The following is a 16391-nucleotide window of genomic DNA, read 5'->3' as shown; positions in this document are numbered from 1 at the left end:
TTGGCAGGGGCAGAGACATTTCTTTAAGATGTTGTGATTATAAGTTTTCTAAAAGATAATCACTTTTGAAACCCTTGGTTTTTGATGATGAACTGGGCAGAAAGTAAATCAAAAACCCCACCTGTGAGAAGACTACTCAAAATTGTATCAGATATTTTATCTTTGACCACATGTTGCAGATTGTTTCTTGCTGCCAAGAGTGATTTCAAAGAATATTTTTTTTAAAGAACAAGATATTTTAAAGAATAAAGTTTTGAAATCAACTCTGCAGATTTAAATGTCATATTCCACACTCTGAGTCCTCAGTAGAAATGGTGCATCATCCAGTTTCCTTCCAGTGACTGTGACCTGGTGTGACCATATCAGAAATGGCTTTCCTGGGTGATTTGACACCCAAAGCAATCTGGATCTGAAACGAATCTCTCTCCTGTTTCCAGCCTGTCTATCTCTGGGCACAGGTTGTTTTCTGGAGATTCAGGGAAAGCAGCAATAATCTGTGCACCTGCCCATGGAACGTGCCTGACCTTGGTGCCCTCCCCAGCCCTGAGCATCACCCCCTGTCCCTGCGGAAGCACCCAGTGCCCAAACCCCCTCCCCTAGGGCTGGGACAGCCCTGCCTGCAGCCCTGGGGGCTCCTCAATAGCTCTGGGGGGTCCCCCATAGCCCTGGCTCAGCTTCTGCAGCTCAGCTCTTTCCCCATTCCTCAGCCATCTGTTCCCAGACAATTACTGACAGAAGCACTTGGATGTTCTGCTGCCTGAGCTGACTCTCTGGAGCTGCCTGCATCCTCTTTGCCCTCCAAGCAGCGTCCCAGGATGAATGTTTGAAACATGGAGATGTTGTATTACCATAATTGCAGCCAGTAGTTTTGACTATTTTCCCACCAACTGGCAAGGCTAGGAATTATTATGTCTTTGGAAGGGAAGAAAAGACACCATCAGTCTTTTATATTCTTAGCATTCTTGCACTGATGTAAAATACACCGAGATTATTTTGAAGAAGAACACTTTTAAATTCCTTTTCCCCAAGTTCACTTGATAACAGTGCCAGAAGTGGCTGTCTGTTAAAGGGAGAGTGAAGAGGAGTAAACAAGATAAAAAGCTACTCTTCTTTATTTGCATTAGAGATTTCACAAAGTGCAGCAGCTGGGAAGGATTCAGTGGGAGAAGCAAGTGCTGCTTCAAAGGCATCACAACATGCAGCTTGATTTGGCTTTTTAATTTTTTTTAGTTTTTTTCAATAGAGGTCGTAGAAATTGTGGGTAGGGAGGCCTGCTGTCCTATTCTACTGGTGTTGATGGTTGAGACTTATTACTTATTATTATTTAGAGTTACTTTGCAGACAAAATAAGTCACAAAGCTTCTATAAAACAGGACTTTTTGGGACTGTAGCTCATCTTCATTTTTAAGTCAAGTTGCCCTCCAAGCATGATGCTTGTAACAAATGAATTTATCACATGAATAAGGGAATCACTTCCAGTCTTCTCCTTTCACGAGTGGTGCACAAAGTTTCTCTCAAAACCAAAACAATTTGAGTAATGCTTCCTGGAATGATTTTCAGTGTCTCATCCTGTGTTCCTAATCAAATAAATCTTAATTAGGAAGGTGCTCTATTAGTATTTTGAGTTAGAGAATATGTTTATAATTGAACAATGTTTGTGTCCTGGAGGAATGTTGTATTTTAGGAACAAGTAGAATCAAATCAAAAATGTGATAGAACGGAATGTGTCAGACTAGTCTATTAAAAGTTTAAAAGTTAATAAGAGATTCCTTTTTTCCCTCATGAAATTTAGGATATATGTAAATATGTTTTTATAGTTTTGGTCACAGGTCTGACATTTTCTGTTTGCTAAAGTATGAAAACCCTCTAGTGATCTAAAGTTTATAGTAATGTAGGTACCATGGTTCACATGCTTCACAGATCTAATTTTTTTTTTCAAAGAATGTTCTCTGTTTTAGAAGAAAAGATTTTTTCACTCCTCACATTCTATCACAGATGCTCTAACACAAAGAATAAGCAAGTCATTACTGTCAAATCAGAAATTTAGTTTGGTTTATTTACATGTCAGGTGCCTTCAAGTACTGATGCAGCTGAGATGGGAATAAAATTCAAACTGTTTTTTTATATGACCTACCTGGCACTGAGCTTTGGGCTGCTTTATTTATGCTCTTCCTTGATAGGTCTGCAGAGTCAAAGCAGTCCTGGAGGAGTCCTGGGGTTGCAGGTACTGTAGGTACATGGGATGCTTCATGGCATGAAATGTCCTGCCTGAATAAAAGCCTCAAACCCAAACTCTCTGGTTCTCTCTTTCTTATTACCATAGTCAGCACATCCAGGACAAATTTTGAAGTGTTGTTTTTAAGTTCTTCTTATATTTTACCAAAAAATGCAGGGAATATTTTTTTCTTTGTGCAACATTTAAATCCCTCTACATTTTAATTGCGTGTATTTAACCCGGAGAATGGTGAGGATGGTCTGTGTTTCATCCTGGGAGCACACAAATCCTTTAAGACAGGACACATTCATGCACACAAGCATTGCCTTTCCATGCCTGGAGCCAGCCTGCTGTGTCCCTGTTCATCAGGAATTCCTCAAGGATGCCCTTGGTGTCCCTCAGGGGTACCAGGTGTGGAGCTGGAAGGTCAGAGGTGGAGCAGGGCACTGCATCCCTTTGTCCTGCACAGGGATGGACCCTGCCTGGGGCTCCTGCTTTGCTTGGGGAAGGAGAGCACTGCCCTGCGCTGTTGGAGGTTTTCTAATTGGGACAAATTTTGTATATTAGATTTTTTATTTAATGGTCTGTGCTGAGAGGCATCTCCATTTGTTGTAGAAGTTGTAGATTCCCCTCAAATGGTTTGTCCTGGTGACTCCAAGAGACAAGACCTGAGAAAGCTGAGATTTTCCAAGTTATTAATTAGAGAGCTTTCAGCTACTGCCAGTGATTTGTGTCCTTCCTCCTGGAGTTTGTGCCTCGAGGGAGGTGAAAGCATCTTGCACTTGAGCACTGTGCATCCAAGGATAGATTTCCCTAAAGGACTATTACAAACTGCACAGACCCAAGGCTCCAACATGAGAAATCAAAGAGGTTCAAGTTGCTTTCCTAAAAAATTTTGGTCTGCGAGTAGCTAATGATATACAATGTGTGAGTAGCTAATGATATACAATGTGTAAATTATGGTTCAACCTCTAACTGAGCCAAACCCTTCAGACCTCTAAATGTTCTTTGCTGTGTTCAAAATCTCAAAGACTTTATAGTGTGGAATTATGGAGGGAATTTTATCAGGCAGAACCATTTCTAAGAGATAAACAAAAGTGAATCTCAGGAGTCCCTAAGCTCCCTCAAAGCTCCCTGAACCAAACACTTGAGGGAAAAAGGGACAGAGGGAAGTGATTGCAGCTGGGGTGGTATCCCAAAGGGAGCAATCACAGCATCCTTATCCTCCCCTTCCATCCCGGACTCTGCAGTTTCTGAGGCAGTCTCCTGGGATGGAGAAACAGTTTCTGTCATCTAATGCAGCCACAAAGATGTGACATTTATATGCATTTTCATAAATATCTACAATTATCTGCATAGCACAACAGTGGAAGTAAATACGGGTTCCTGTTACTCCTCATATGATTCTTGATGGGATATTCACAGGTCAATTGAAAATCATAGAAAATAATCACTACTATTTTTAGTGTCTGCAAGGCTTATTTTAGCAACTACAAAAACACCTGTATTTTAGGAAATTATCCTCTGAGCCATTGATTTGTAATTGCACTAATTATTTCTTGATGACTTTATGTGTGATAACAAGGCCCTAAAGTCTACCAAATGGACAAATTCTTCAACATGAACTCATACACAGAGTGTCACCCTCAGCTTTGAAAAGAAAACAAAGTGCAGAACTTTCTTTGCCACGTGTAAAATCATGTGTAAGAAATTTTAAACATGTGTAAGAAATGTTCCATCTGTTCTTTAGGTCCTGAGGAGCTGGATTTCAAGTGCAGCCCGAATTTCATCAGCTGCATTGGCACCAACAAATGCATCCACTTGTCCCAGCTCTGCAATGGGGTCTACGACTGCTCCGATGGCTACGACGAAGGAGTTCATTGCAGGGGTGAGTGAAAATTGCTTTAACATCAAATCTTCCACTGTATCTTCTTTTTTGGGTTCGGAGAAAACCAGAATTTACTCCTTGAGAATACGTATAGGTATATACGTGTGTGTGAATATGTGTAAAACATCCAAAAGCAAACCAATAGAAACGTATTTTAATGATAGATGCGTATTTTAATTTAAAGCCTGTTTCAAGTTAATTTAAAAAAATAATATATGTGAACCAAATGCAAGTAAAAAACACACAGAGATTTTGACACTTTTACTGCATTAATTTCTAAGTTTATATGATGGAAACTCTTCTATCAAAAGAAGGATGAGGAGACTTTACTGAGCAAAGTTGGGCAGCACAAAGAATGTTTGCCACAAAGAATTTTCTTTTCCTTATAAATTCTGCTTAAACCCCAAAAAGTCAAAAAAACCCACTGAAAACTATATCAAATTTGCTATGAGCATTATCAATATATATCAATAAATACATAAAATATAGCAAATTTGCTATGAACATTGTTTTGCATGGAGGGCTTTGTTTCAGGAGGGTTTTATGCAAATGATCTACTGTTTAATACTGTAGTCACCAAATTCTGACAATGAGAAATCTTAAATAGAAAAAAATTGGTGAAGGTCAACTATTTAATATCTCAGCTCAACTGAGATGACTTTTTGAGGTCTGCATTGGGGATAGCTTTAGGGCCAAATCTTGGCTACCTTGAACCAGTTATTTTTAATCAGCAGATTTCCAGATGAATGATTGTTGATGATGTTCAAGAGATCTGATGTTCCAAACCAGAAACCCAGAGACAGGTGCTGGGACTTGTGCTGCAATGTAAAATGACAATAGGCAGTGAAAGATACAATTAATGGTAGAGTTCAGAAAGTTAAATTAGAATTTAAAATTTCATGTGGACATATTTTCAGAGCTGTCAGAGTGAAATCTAAGCCCACACCAAAAATAAGCCACATTGAAAAAAGAAATTAAAATTAGAAAAAAAAAAATGCCATCTGGAATTAATCAGTGCAATACTGCTGACTGCACAAAACTACAAATAGTTATTTTTATCTAGCCAGGTGAGGATACAGGCTGTCATAAAATAGATGAAAATTCTTATTCACAGTGATAAGAATCATTTCTTCTCTTGAAGGCTCAACTGTTTTATAGTCCTTGTTCAATGAGCATTACACAAAATCAAAATTTGTGCCAGCATATTGGATTTAGCACTGGGCCCCGCATGCAAAAGAAACCCAAAAGTTAAACTGGCCAAAACACTTTTTGGCCTATACTGACACTTTCTGAAGTTGCAGGTGAGTGTTTTTCAGAGAATAGTATTTATTCATTAAGTTCTGTTTAAATTTGTGTTCCTCAATATTTCATGTTTTTTCTGTAAATTACTCTGGATTAAATTACTGAGGATTAAAAATCTCCAGTGCTGAATAATTATTATCTTATAACTGTCTTATATTTTTATCGTATTTTAAGTCTTTAAACCACAAGATTAATGGAATCAGAAAAAAATATAGACTAAAAGTACAATCCTATGTTAGTGGCAATGGAATATGTTTGCTTTTCTTATTGTTCACGTGTCCTGTATTTTGGAATGTGATAGCACATAAAATACCCAATCTATATTCACATCCTTTTAATTTATTCTCAAATACACTTTGTAAGGTTCATGTTGATTCCCACTCCTTTCTTTATTATCATACATGAATATGAAAGCTTCCCAGTAGAAAAATTAGTGGCTGCTTTAATAAATCACCATAGAATTTGGTAAAACATTCTAAATAAATATTTCTCCTAGATCACACATAACACCTACATAATGAAGTGTCACTATCTAGGAAATGGTTAACAACTCATTAATATTAATTCTTCTGGCAGTTCCATATTTTTACTTCCTTAGTGGGGGCAGAATTGAAAATATTAGTGGAAATATTAGTGAAAATATCAGCCAAAGAATATAGACAACCATCATTTTACATTATGATCCTGTAGTTCCAAACAACGTCAATTAAAATGTCATTATGTTACATTCTTATATATCAAATATTTGGTATGAGTTCCTTATAGTTGTAATTATTGTCTCTCTCTCTATATATAAATAAATAGATTTATATTTATATTTATATTTATATTTAGATTTAGATTTAGATTTAGATTTAGATTTATGTTTATCAGAAAAATGTTTGGGTGACCTTTCATTACTTTCTGAGTCTTGAACACACAAGTCATATTTTGAACTCGTTTTTGTGGCCAAAAGTTGCAAAATTACTTCAGAAATCCAGCCAAACCATTAGCTTTTCCTTTCTATTACTCACAAGAGTGGCATTATCAATTGTGCTGTAATTAACAGTGGCCATGTGAAATTTGTGCTGGAGGAAGGCAACAGCAGTTTTCAATATTGGACTGCAAGGAGCCCAGCTGGTCACAGAGCTGTGTTAAAATCACCTCGTGCTGGGGACACTGCCAGTGCTGTGTAAATAAGTCACAGTCCAAGCACCAGGAAAATCAGTTGTGGTTTGAAATATGGGGGTGTCACCAGGGCAAAGCCCATTTCAGGGCACAGGTAACTCCAATGGGTGAAATCTCTAAGAACTAATGGAGTATAAACATCCAGCAAGTGGAATTATTCTATTTTCTTTCTCTAAATTTACCATTCTCACATTAATTCATTATTACAATCTTTTAGAGTTGCACTCAGGCCTGCACCTTTCCCTGCCAAGGGGAAATATGGTCGTGGCTCCAGTGTGCAATGGTAATATATGGGAAATTTCAAGGGAATAGTAGTAAATACAACGACATTCCTGTACGATCATCTTTTATTTCAGGCACATATGCATTTTTGCAGGTGAATGTAATGCATAAATTCAGGAGAGGTTGTGGCAATATGAAATAAAAAATGTTTTATTGCGCATGGTTGTTTCACATTATGTATTCCAATGTCCTTCAGAGGAGAAAGGGGTGTGTAATTCACTGGATTTGTACCTCAGAGCATACAGTAATGACAAGACATCTGTATTTGGTCAGTTTGGACTTCTTTTCATTTTTTATCCAATTGAGGAATGCTTTAGAGAGGCTGAATAAGGGAGAAATCATAATAGATATTAACCCTTGCCATAAAGAAAGGGTTATATATATATTTTATTTATATATATATATATGTGTGTGTGTGTATGTTTATATATATATTTATCTATATAAATAATATATATAATGATATAAATGATATAAATATGATATAATGATATAAAATAATATATAATGAAATAATATGTAATGATATATGTAAATATATACAAAACATTTATATGTATAAATATATAAAATATCTAAAAATATATATAAATGTATCAAAATATATTTTGTATATATTTATCTATATAATTATATATTATTTATATATCATTATATATATTATTTATATAGATACATATATATGTATATATATACATACACACACACACATATATATACACACTATATATATATACACACTATATAATATATATATTTATATATATATATACACACACATATATATTTATATATATATACACACATGCACACACACATAAAAATATATCATTATATATATTATTTATATAGATACATATATATATGTATATATATACATACACACACACATATATATACACACTATATATATATATACACTATATATATATACACATTATATAATATATATATATAAATATATATATTTACATATATTTTTTATATATATATATACACACACACATATATATATATTTATATATATATACACACACACATGCACACACACACACACACACACACACACACACATATATATATATATATATATATATATATATATATATGTGGGGCTCTTGAGTTTTCTGAAAATCCCAACAATTCCAGCACAATCCAGCTCTGCTGAGCGGGATCTCAGCTCCTGGGAGAGTTTCTAAATCTCAGATAAAATTTACCAGTGCCAAACCTGGAGCCAAGCTTGAGTAGTTCTAGTAGAAGACTGCTCCAGATCTGCTCTTGGCAATTAAGCTCCTTTCTCTGACACACCTCTCCAGGCTTCTTTGGAGAGCCAGGCCTTTATTTCAGCTGCACTTGCAGCCACTTTTACTGCTCAGCTGAGCAATGAGCTGAGAACTCTCCTGCCCCAGGGAGCTGCCAAATTATTGCAAACTGAACTTTTTAGTTCCAAGTCTTTCCTTCACAGGGTTTATCCCAGTATGGGGCTGGGGCTGGCTCTGGTTAGTTAAAGCTGGGCTCATGTGCCTGCAGCTTGTCCCAGTCTGGTTTTGAGGTTTTTTGAAGGCCAAAATACCTCTTCTTATTTGTTTTGTATTTTTTTTTTCCTCCTGAAAGTTTTAGGAATGGCTCAGGCAAATATCTCTCATGGGGTAGTTGGAATTACCTGGCCTTGGTTATGTAAACCATTAGATATAATTATTAAGATAATTTCTAGAGAATTACAGTCACAATCCCATGAATCTTAGTAAAGGTGTTTGTTTGTTTGGTTGGTTGTTTTTGTTTGTTTGTTTGTTTTTTTTTAATAGGTCTGCAGAGGTGAGCAGTACAGTTTTATAAATCAGTGCTTTATATACCTGTATATGGCGCACAATTGAAAGTGGTGTGCCAAAATTGGGGTTTGGTCTAAGTTAGAGCTATAGGAAACAAAAACTTGTATAGAATACGGTTTTCTCCTTTTTTAATTAACTAACTTATTATTTAGTAGCTCCTGGAATGCCTCTGCTAGTGTTTTAGCTTTCCAGCCAGAAAATGCTAAAAGAATACTGACAAAAAAAACCAGTGCAAATAGAATCCTTCCAAGTCTTCAGATTATTTGGGTCTTTATTATCTGTGATCTGAACCATAATCTCTGAAGTCTCTAATCAATAAAATACTCAAAGGCAAACTCTGGATCATTTTGCATTAAAAAATTGCTGAACACACATTGAGAAGTTTTGGCCAAAAGCTGTTCTGTTGTAGCAGCCTATAATCAGAGTATTGTTTTTCTGTTTAGGCTTTTTGAATGAATTGTTAACAGAAGATGAAGATAAATGCTGCTGTTACTCAATTGTGTTTTGTTCTGGTCTTTCTACAGCTGAAACAGGGGGAAATTTTAAGTAGTGTTTGCCAGAGGGGAAAATAAAAATTTCAGAATTTTACAGAAAATTCAGATCTTTCAAGAATGATGGAAAGTTATAAAACTGAAAGATATGGACCTACATTTAGATCCTAGTCCTAAATTTTATTTTTTTTTTCTAGTGAAGTTGTGTAATAAGGTAACAATAAACCCCTGAAACAGTCAGGAGTTATAAATGTCCCTCCATTTCCTCATGAGAGTTTTTCTGGAAGTAATGCTCACCTGCATCAGAGTTCCCTGTGAACTCATTTGATTTATTCTGACAAGCTTTAAATCACTCATCCCTTAAGGCTGTGAGTACAAAGCCTCACAGGAGGTTACTGAATCCTGGAACCCCCAGGAAATCTCCCAGAGCTCCTGATGGACCAGTGGGGCTGCTGAAACCATCAGGTAACATTTGGAATGATTCCCACTGTGACCACCCTGCATTCTACATCAAGGTTTCCACTTGGATTATGAGGCAGAAAAGAGAAAAATGTAGGGGTACTAAAATTAAAAAAAAAAAAAAAAAAAAAAAAAAAACAAACAAAAACCACCAAAACTGAGTGGTTTTGCTTTGGAACAGAGTTGCTAGTAAAGTGCTCTATTTGTCTGGCTGAAGGCTCAATTTGCATAGTTCAGTATTATGATATCTCCTCATTTCAGCATCCAAACATCCAATTTCTTGCATATTACTGTCTTTCCTATATTTTTGCTTCAATACAGCATGATGTGGCTCATTCAAATTAGCCAAGGTCATTTAGTCTCTTCTGCTGTCAAGACAAAGGAGTCATGGGCTTGGTGATTTAATAACTTTCCATCACAAAATCCTTTTGCAGCAAAGCAAATTAGCGGAGGCTGGTGGGGGAATGAGCAGTGGAAGACATTTGAGTGATGTGATTTCATCTCACCTTGATGGGCTGCTGCTGAGGAGTTTTTAGGCTGGAATTCACAAAGGAAAGCTGTTGTGAAGGTATCAGCATTGTCTCTGTGGCAAATTAAATGTAGGGTTTAAATGTTTGGCCATTTATGATGACAATGTGTGACAGCAGATCATTAATTGGTTCATGGTTTGTAAAGAGGGTTCTGATCTTGTCCACTGGAGGAGCAAGGTATGGAAATGGAAATGGAAATGGAAATGGAAATGGAAATGGAAATGGAAATGGAAATACTCCAGCCAGTGTTTCTATTTCAGTTGCAGTATCACTTTCTTGAGAGAAAATGTTGGCTACTGTTCCTTGCTGGTGATGAAATCAAGTGTTGGTCAGGTCTGGCCTCCCTAAATACAAATTTTGATCAGTATTTTTAGCACACACATTTAAATTGACATGCTTTCTTCAGGGCACAGAAACCATGCTTGCAATAACAAATGCAGCTTTGGATGGTTAACCCATGGAGTTCTACATTATGAAAAGAGGACTAAAGTTATAACTCAAATATTTCAGGTTTCCTATGATCCTGTTGCCCAATAAAATGCTCAAAGTGTAGCAGAGATGTTAATTTATCATATTTGAGATGAAATTATGGTGGTTAAGAGGGCCAGTTAGTGTTTGTTAACTGGTTCATGGACAGGGCTGCAGAAACCCAAGGAAAGCAGCCACAGTCAGTAACTCAGGGGATGGCAAGGAATGAGCTGAGAAATCTTTATTCTGCTTGCCAGGGATTTAGGTTAAATGCCATTTATTGTTGTTGCCTGCTGTTGCTGTTTTGAGGCTGCCCTTTTTTGAGAAAACAAACATTTAAACTCATACAATGAGTATCTCCTTTTCAGTTTTCCTAGAGATGCTTTATTACCTTTCTGTCGATTAGTGTGCAGACTTACCTGGTAATTTGTCCCTGTTAACAAACAAATAATCTAATAAAATTCCTTGAGGAGTAAGAAATGCAGCAAGCTTTTTTTATGAATAAATCTCAAAGGATTTTTATGTAGATAAATACTCTGGGCATAATCTCTGTATCAGGAGTTCCAGACATATTTGCATGGCAAAAAAACCCTGACACTCCTAAACTCAGCACGCCACACAGCTGCTGCCTGGCTGCCATTAGATCACATCACAGAGTAAATCTTCAGTGTATTTTCAATATCCAGGCCTCAGGGACAGCTTTTCACCGAGCAGAGCCTGGGACCTGACACCAAATGTGCAGCACTGGTAACCTTGAGGCGCAGGGAGAGCGACAGCACAGGGTCTGTCTTCAGCTATCACCACCTGTATTTGAGGAGATGGGATAGCTTAGACATCCTGAAATCTTATTTAGAAGGAATAATGCTTTTTTTCGGTTTCCTTTTGGGCATTTTTTCCTATTTTTTTTTCATGATATACATAAACTATTACATTGAGAATTTAGTGTGAGAATTTAATTACTATTTCTTGCATTAACTAATAGTAAAATTATATCTGCTGCAGAAAAACACAGCTGAGGCATCTGCCCATCAATAAAACATGTCATTAAATTTCCATGTACTCTTTTTCCAGTGACATTATTTGCCTAGTCATTGCTTCATTCAACAGTGTTAAAATAATTGGTCAACCTGGTGTTTGAAGTGAGGGAAAAAAAAAAAAAGTGACAGGCATGTGTGCTGAAAAACGTGATTTTGGTCCTCCAAGAGCAATTTATAATGCCAGCCTAAATTTACAGAATGGTATCAAATTGGAGACAGAGAAGAAGAAAGAAAAGAGCAAATTCTGGGGCTAGCATCACACAATTTGTCACAAGTGCAGTTGTCAGTTTTCTGCCCTGGGAGCCCTCAGCCAAGCCACATTACAAGCCTTGGTTTCAAGTTCTTCCACTCCTTGCCTGGGGGGATCTGACTTCCCAGCTCCTGATCTTCCCAAGGTGAATAAACAAATAAGGAAACGACATCTGTTCTGTGAAGGGGATACTTTAGCTCCTCGGGGCTCTTTTCCAGGAGCCATAAACAGTTAAACATTTATTGTACAAATACTTGAAGCTGCAGGGGTGTTCATTTGCATTTGCAGAGTGAGTTCTGGTCTCCCACTCGTTCCCACCTCAGCAATTAGCTGTGTGTTGTTAAGCAGAGTGGTAAATTCTGGGAGCTGGGGTAGGAGTATTCCTACCTGGAATGCATCCACCTGCCTGACCACCTGTACGCAGAGCACAGCAGATTCTGCATTTTCTCCTTTTTCTACATAGCTGAAATAAGGAGAAACCATATTTTTTTCTTCCAGAGAAGGGCTTTGCTTCCCTATCATTCCCCACTTCTTACATTTTTCAATTTTAAGCTCATGGGAGTGTATAATCCAAAAGCCTAAGCCATTCTCAAACTGTGTAATATGGTTTAAAAATTAAAATTTGCCATTATTTCTGAGACTATGATAAACAAGTCAAGATGTCACCAGCAGTTTTAAGTGAGATTGATACTACTCAGTGGTGTGAAGTTTGCTTTGACACATTGAGAAATTACTCTTGCTCTTCCACTCAGAAGCAAGAACATGCACAGAGCGTACAAAAACTGATTTTCAGAATTCATTATACCCTCTCAGATTCCAGTCATCTTTTCTCCACAAAATTTGATGAAAGTGCAACTTAATCTTTAACTCACTGCAGTAATGCTCATGATTTTAGTTATATGACAAATGTACAGATTAAAATACTGTGAGATGAAACTGAGTAAGTTAAAAATTGTGGGCAACAGGGGAAAAAATACCTGGAAGCAATCAAGTAAAACAGAAAACTGGGGGAACACAGAGGCCAGTCAATAGCAAGGTTCAGTATGATATTTTATTTTAGAGATTGTCAGGCAGAACTACTTTAAATCAGTATTCTTTGGAACTATGTCCATCAAAGAATGGGAATGTGTTCCCAGTGCAATATGAAAATAATTATGCATATGAAAATAAATTTGAAAATAAACATGACTCCAATATGAAAATAAAGAGTTTTCCATGAGATTCCATAATCTAAAAATACTTTATCTCTTGTGAAAATGAGTGTCTTGCTGTGCATGGGTGACAGGACATGAGCTGTGTACAAGAAGGGGAAAAAAAAAATTAGTTATGATGAGACCTGAGTCCTACTGGAATGAATGGCAGCATTTCCTTGGCTTTGGGCTTCTGGACTGGGAATTTTTTTTTTTTTTTTAATTCCTTTTATTCAGGTGCTGTAAGCATTTACATGTGGGAAAAAAAAAAAAAAAAAAGAAAAAAAAAAAGAAAAAAATCTCCAATTAACTGTTCCATCTGAGGAAGAATAAGCCATATTTAAAGCTTGAGATGAGACCATGACCCACTCTCTGCAAATCAACAATATTTTCTGACACTCAACTGTGGGAAAAGGCAACTGCAGTTGATTTGGCTGTTCTCTGTGTCTCTTTCTAAGGGTGGGATATCCTGGTAGAACAAATCCTATGAAATCAAACCTTTTGAGACTACATTTAACATATTTCTAAAACATTTTCCATCAATCTAGTCTTTCTGAAATCCATTAACATGCAGCAAAGTACCAAAAATGCAGTTTAGAAGTTGAAGTATCTTCTACATGGGATGGATTACTGGAACAAAGTGCCAGTGCCCACTTTCCCCAAGGAAGTGTTGGCCACTAGGATTGAAAATGAGGGAAAATTAGCAGCAGTCCAGATTATGATTCCAACAAAGCATTCATCCCGTGCACAGTGACACTTTTCTGACTTTTCAGCTTGGTTTTCACACTCATGAGAGAGAGATTCCACAGGAGTTGATGTCACATTCCCAGAGCAAGAGCAGTAAGGGAGAAAATGTCTGTGGTTTGCAATAAAAGAATCATTCATAGTGCTTCAATCCCCAACACATTTTTTAGCCCAACTATACAGAAGGTCAAAATCCTCACTCAGTAAGAACTAAATATGGTCTTTTTTTAACAAATGCCCTGTTTAATTACCAGCAGGCAATTCAGCACAATTAGTTGCTGTCTAAGGTACTTTTTTTCTTTTTTCTAATGGTCTTGCATATTTCATGGCCTCTTTCAAAACCATGCATCAGATGGAGGGCCTGCTACTTGTTTAATTGACTTTTTCCCTCTCTTAATGATGTGCATCTCCTGGAATTTTAGCAGAGATGAGCCCAGCTTACAAATAAAAAAGAAAAAGGAAGTTCACAATTCTGAAGTAGAAGAATATTTGGTTGTCTTTTAACAAACTGAGCTTTTTTAATCCACTGAAAGACAAGGAAGCAGAGCTACACAAAACATTGATGTGCAGGTAATTTTTAGGTTTCTACAGGAAAGACATGAGTATAGTTTTACATTCTCAGACTAATGGCACACAGTGGCATCAGGAGGATAAAAAAAATGAGAATAAGTTCTGTTCTGCAAAATGTTACATTAAATGAGCACAGTTACATTAAAACAAAATTATTCAGACATCCTGAGGACTCACATTTAAGGTACATGGACACTAAAAATACTTCTGTGAGGCACAACTGTTCTGCTTTCTGCCATGGGCTGACACTTACAATTTATGTTGAAAAATAATCAATTAATTACTTATAAATTTAAGTGGACACAGTTTGGGGCCCATACTTCTGTTTTGAGGTAAACTTGAATGTCTTGTGTTAAAAAGAAATAAATTAAGTGAGCCCTTGAGGAAGATCTGGGAATGCATCCTGCCCTTCCCATAGGAGCTGGATGTTTTTATTTTTAGTGAACAGGAAAAATAACACAAACAAACCCAAACCAAATGGGATGTTGGTCACAATATCTGCTATTAAAAGATAAAGCACTGTCCTCTTCAGACTGTAATTTCTCTCTTGAGCTTAATGGAGGGGGGAAAAAACAGCTTTAAATAGCAGCATGGCTTTTAGTGACATGGCGTGGGTGACAGTTCAGCCGGAGGAAAATGGGGATCATGGGGGTCCCTCTCTGACTGAAAAGGTTGCTGGGTCCTACAAACGTGTCCTGTTTGGTTTTCCCAAGGAGAACCAGATGAAAGGCAATAAAAATGCCCTTACATGATTCCCATAAAGAATCAGCCTTTCTGCTGTTTGAAAACTCTTTATTTTGAAGTCCACCAATTTCTTGATGTTGTCTGGAAACTGCAGCAAGGACATGAATCATTCCAGTGCAAAACCAGTCAAGTTTTGGGATATAAATTTCATGTTAAATGCAGAAATTTGCAATCTCATGATTTATGTATCTTAAGAAGTCAATTCATTACTGTAATATTTTTTTTCTGCCAGTCTGGGATTTTTTTTTTTTTTTCTTCTGATGCCAAAGGTATCTAGAGCTCAGAGGAGCCATTTGGAGAATGCCTCAGGTTTTTAAGACTCATCACCAAGTCAGAAAGAACCCTTGCTGTATGTAAAGGATATATATGTGCTCCATGTGATACATCCCTAAGGATTACACAAATCATACCAAGTTCCCACAGGCAGCTGGAGAGGGAAGCTGGGCGGGATGTGAAGGCACACAGGACAGGAATTGGCTGGGTTTGAACCCCAGCTCTGAAAACATCCCCTGAGAACAGGGACAGAGAGCTTTGCAAGGATTCATCCCTCCATGTGGAAAATCACTCACTCTGTGTTGGTCTTACAGCACCACTCCTGGTGTTCACCAAGGCACCCAGGAAGCTCTTTTCAATAGATGGACTGTAAATAACAGTAGGAATTGCTGCTGTGTTAGAATCTAACTGAAAGTGCTGTCAGTGAAATACAATTGTGGTTAAGGGTGCATCTGCAGGCCTTTGCTGCTGCCTTCAGCTGTGGAAGTGCTGCTCACACAGGGCTTGTTCCCCTAATGAAGGCACAGCTGTGCATTTAGGGATTGACAAAGAGTGTGATTAGGGATTCTAGACTTCCAGAATAGTTTATCTGCCTTCAAAGAGTTGTTGTAAGCAACTAATTCTTGGAGAGATTTGTTATTGTCTTGTGCTGAGGGCGTTTCTGGAGGTGGAAGCACAGAAAAGCTGTGTCAGTTCAGTAAATCTTTGCATTGGCCAGAGTTTATATTCTGCTTCATTTGATGTTGGGGTCTGGATGAGCAAGTGAGACTGTGTAAAATCTGAAAACATTAGTTCAAATGGAAATTACTGGGTGTGGAAACCCAGGGCACCACAGGGAATATTTCTGTGTCTGCTCTGAGGTGCCCTGACCCCCAGGGCAGCACTGACTTTCACCTTTATTCATGGAGAAAGTTTCCCAGACTTCAAGATAAACTGGAATCCACAAAAGTGT

At 37.2% G+C, this 16391-nt stretch overlaps 1 protein-coding gene across 1 annotated transcript in view; it reads left to right on the top strand.

Annotated features, from left to right (window-relative positions):
- Positions 1-4045: 4045 nt before the first annotated feature.
- LRP1B (LDL receptor related protein 1B) overlaps positions 4046-16391 on the top strand; it is a 375345-nt gene continuing 362999 nt past the window's right edge. Inside the window, exon 1 of the mRNA XM_059476167.1 lies at positions 4046-4103. The gene's annotated coding sequence lies outside the window, so the exon portion shown is untranslated. The remainder of the gene's footprint in view (positions 4104-16391) is intronic.

This window comes from Ammospiza nelsoni, chromosome 7 (genome assembly GCF_027579445.1).
Source record: "Ammospiza nelsoni isolate bAmmNel1 chromosome 7, bAmmNel1.pri, whole genome shotgun sequence".
NCBI classification, from domain to species: domain Eukaryota; kingdom Metazoa; phylum Chordata; class Aves; order Passeriformes; family Passerellidae; genus Ammospiza; species Ammospiza nelsoni.
This window is presented reverse-complemented; position numbering and strand designations above follow the sequence as displayed.